A 4,716-nucleotide genomic window follows, 5' to 3' on the forward strand; every position below is an offset into this window, starting at 1 on the left:
AGGACACTTATTTTGGGCATATGCCAAAATCTAACGGGTGAGATATAATTGTGGAAGGTCATAACTTTTCAAATCAGAAAATTTGAAATTGTGGCTTTTAGGGCAAATGAGAGCGAGGAGAAGCACAGGATGCTAAGTAACGAGCAGGCAAATCTATGAGTTACTGCAAGGTTCTCCTTGTGGGATTATGTGCAGATTTCTTTTTCAGTGTACTTCAGTTATAAATTATATTTTCTTCTGGTAAGGAAATGGTGCTGCGTACATGGTGCTGCATGCATGGTGCCCCGTCTTTGATAAGGTTGGTTTACATGTTCTGCTATGCTGGCTGAAAGTGTATGGCTTGCTTTCTCTTTTACAAATCTGTCCACAACATAGCTGTCGGGTCTTGCCTCCATTTCTCTGTCACTGTTCCAGTAGCATCCAAGACTGAAAACCAGGTCGAAGGTTGGCATTTGGATATGCAAGAGTGACAAACGATAAGACAAAGCTACTGTTTGAGGTAGATGAATTGCGTTCTTGGTTTTTGCATGTTAATTATATATTTTTCATTCTAGTACATTACAACAGACGGAACAGTAGATGACCAGTTTAAAATTGCCAAGCTAGACTGGGGATTTTCCAGGCTGTGAACGATTTCAAGCTTTACAAGTTCAATAGTTGGCTTTTAGAGCTTGCTGATTTGCTTGACGCTGCCAAGAGCTCTTGCTTTGCTGCGCAGCACCTGTTTTTGGATCTTGCCAGTCGCGGTTTTGTCCAAGACCGTGAGAATGACGATGTTCTTTGGCACCATGAACTTTGGCAAATGCTGTGGACAGAACGAGAGTATCTCCTCCTTGTTGCTTCTCACGTTCGTAGCTTTGGAAATTTTAGGTTTATGAAGGACACCAAATTTATCGAGCAAGATCCTGCAGTTCTTTGCAGATCTTGGATATTGAATTTTGAAGCCAGGTACAATGAATTTGTAATCACTTTCTTCTTTTTTTGTACACTAATGCCATGTCGTTCTGTTGCAGTTTTCTATTGTTAAGGTATTGAAAGGCAGAGAATTTATGGGTTGTATTCATGCAGTGATCTCGGTGGAGTAAGATCCTAAGATTTTATGTTTTACACAAATGTTTTAAAGTTTTGGAGCCGATTGAAATAGCCAGTGTTTGCTAGAAGTTTTACAGCAAGGAGCGCACTGCCGATGCAGCAGCTTTGCGCACTGGCACTCTCGATTTACTGCAGCCACTGATATGAACGTGACTGGCCGCTCAATCGATCAGTGCATGAGTAGTGTCAATGACTACTTACAAACTGGATGGAAAGAGACTGAAGTTCAAATCGATTCCTACCTGAGAGAATGACAAGGTCCTGGACTGACAAACCGCGCTCCTTGAAGTTTTCAATGAGAGCTGACGCAATCCCAAAACGGAGATTGTAAGGTGTTGCTGCATTCCTGGATGGAAACTTTTCCATCGTAGCATCTGGTTGGGACTTGGTAATATTTTCCTCCCCGTCTTGGAACTTGATTCAGGATTTCCAAAAATGATGCTAAACTTACCATGACGGTTGAATCTCTGGCAGCTATGGCAAGAGTGTCAGCAGGAGACAACGCCAGGAAAAGCTGCTTCCAACCTCTGCTTTGCTTCCTTGATCATCTCAAAGCTCCTGGTAGACATGAAGTGACAATTTTTCCACTTTAGTTCCATCGGTGGGAGTTGAGTCAAGAAGAATCGATCCATCACACCCCTAGAACAGCGAAGTTAGAAGAGCAGAATTTAAATCTTGTAAAGTTACTCATGTCAATGAAACAGTCATGGAAGTGCAAGCGAAGAACACCTGCTGGTATCGTCCTGTCCCAACCAGTGTGCTGCTCAGAGTGTCCCTGATGATCCTCTCGGCCTGAAGAAAGGATCTAGAGTAGCTGTGGATAGCCATACTTGCGTCCCAACTCTCACCGTGAGCCAAAACACCCAAGCTCAGTGACAGCAGAAGCAAAACCAAAACGTTCCCTCTCCAACTTTCCATCTTCGTCCTCTCGTTTTGCACTTCTTCTTCCTCGAATTTTCTTGGCAGTGACTGATGATCTGAAGATGAGTGTCGTTCCTTGATGAAATGAAGCAAAGGTCCAAATCCAGGGAAGCTTGCGCTCATAGATTTTATGAAGTCCAAGCTCTGCACGAAAAATAGGAAAATCCAGCCAACTAAAGTACAAAAGAAAGGTTCCAAAAGTAATTTAAAGTTGCTATTTTTGGCATCGGCACCAAGAAATTGACCCTGAAATTCCAAAATTCCGAGCAGGGACCTCAAGAAATTGATCACACGATATAGGAGAAGTTCCCGACTGTTGGAGATTATCCTGGAATTGATAAAAAAAAACTTCTTCAATCACTATTCTGTGAGGTGACCAAAAAGCCGAAAAGAAGTGCATTGAGGATGATCTTTGATCAACAGGTTCTGTGAAGAACTAGCAGCAGCTGTGGTTGTGACACCTCTGTAACCTCAGCATCCGCCACCCCTGCTGCAGCACCAGCAAGTAGCCTTTCGACCATATTGTTCGCATGATCCATTCGTCTCATAAACATAAGCTCTTATCACCTTTTAGGGTGCGTTTGTTCTGAAGATGATTATGTGCACGAGCTTCTAGAGGCATGGCATCTAAAAAGCTGTATGAGAACCCCATCTATGCAGGAGAACAAGGTAAAAACAAAGAAAAACTCTATCAGTTTTTGTTCCTCATTCGTTTGCTTTTCTTCCATGCAGATCTTCCATAGTTCTCACAATCGATCTTCAACACTAGATTTTGTCTCCAGTCCGGTGAGCAACATAGCCAAGTACATGCTCGCAAGAGATAAAAGAATGAGTAGATGTACGTGACAGGACGGTGCTGGGATGGCTTCTTTGCTTCGTGGAAGTCATGCTCAGATCCAGTGCTGCTTAGTTTGTTGCTGTTTTTGAAATCCCTCCTTGAGAGCAAAGGTTGCAAAGGAGCTTCTGGAAGAAGAATTAAGTAGAAAAACTCACAAAGTTGCTCTAATGTTACCTTCCTTGCGAGGAGGAGCTGGCAGTGACAGGAAAGTGGTCAAAGAGTCCGTAGAATATATCACGGAGATAAGTGTGGTGGCCATTCCCATGATGAGTGTGGGCACTCCGATTCAATTGTAGTCTCAAGGTTTCACTAATCCAATTGTGAATACTGTGTAGTCTCTCCAATTCACTAATGCATTTAAAATAGTTAGTTCACCAACCAAGATACATTGGGATTCTTGCTATGGCAAGAGAGCACAGCTCTTGGGAGAGCTATGGTTATTAGCTTTCATTTATGAGGGCATAAACTTGCAAAAAAATATGAAAAACTATATGCAATAAAAAGAACAATTCAAAAGATGATATATAGAAGTTCAAATATAAAGGGAAAGGGTTTTAAAACAAGAGTGCACATTTTTTTCTGATTGGTTAAGGGTATTAAGATACTCGGGGGTTAAACATCTTTGGGTTCGAGTAGTATGAGGTTGGATAACCTCTCAAAAAGTTTAAATTCAAGAGTTTTCTCAAAAAAAAAACAAAACTTTCAGTTTCATATATATAAAATATATAAAGAATCTTACCATCTATTGTGTTGCAAAGAACTACTATGCATTTAATAGATTTTATGAATTTCTATTTTCTCAATATATCTAAAACCATTCTTGCTTATGAGGTTTAGTATAAATGTGGTAGCAAACTAGATAGATTTACTTATGTATGTTTTTAAATGTAAAACCAGATACATAATAAAAATTCTATTATTCTTTAGTATAATTTAATGTTAAAGGCATCATTAAATTTCAGATAAAAATAATTTAACTCAGTATGCAATTAAAATTATAATTTCTCCAAACTAACCTATTATTTTTTAGTAGTCTATAATTTGTTGGTTTTGTGAAAAAAAAATTTCTTTTAAAGCATGGCAGCAATCTTGTGGATGTGTTTAGGTTTGTGCACCTTTTTATAAAGGCAATAAAAACATCAAATTCAAATTTAATGATGATAAAAAATGATTTTATCTTCCTCAACACTTGCATTATTATATATTTGCATTATTGTGCATTTCTCTGGAGATGAATAGTAGAAACTTTTAGATAAATTTAACTTTGTATACAATCAAAATTTTTTACATTGTAAAGTTAGAAAAGAGGATTTATTTATCTTGGGTAAACTATATCTCCCATATATTGGGAGATATATATCTCCCAATATATTTTGCTAGTACTCATATATTTAAACAAAAGAGTTGATATAATAATAGCATTGCTCAAGATGCTTATTCTGGGCATATAACAAGATCTAACGGCTGAGATATAGTTACAAAAGGTTGTAACTTTTCAAATCAAATTTTTTTTAACTGAGGCTTTTAGGGCAAATGAGAGTGAGGAGAAGCACAATATGCTAAGCAATGAGCAGGCAAGTCTATGGGTTACTGCGGTTCTCCCTCTCTCCCTCTTTCTCTATGTGGGATTATGTGCAGAATTCTCTTTCAGTGTACTTCAGTTATAAATTATATTTTCTTCTGGTAAGAAAATGGTGCTGCGTGCATGGTGCCCTGTCTTTGATAAGGTTGGTTTATGTGTTCTGCTATGCTGGCTGAAAGTGTATAGGTTTCTTTCTCTTTTACAAATCTATCCACAACCTAGCTGTCGGGTCTTGCCTCCATTTCTTTGTCACTGTTCCAGTAGCATCCAAGACTGCGTACAT

This window comes from Selaginella moellendorffii, unplaced genomic scaffold (assembly GCF_000143415.4).
Source record: "Selaginella moellendorffii unplaced genomic scaffold, v1.0 SELMOscaffold_215, whole genome shotgun sequence".
NCBI classification, from domain to species: Eukaryota; Viridiplantae; Streptophyta; class Lycopodiopsida; order Selaginellales; family Selaginellaceae; genus Selaginella; species Selaginella moellendorffii.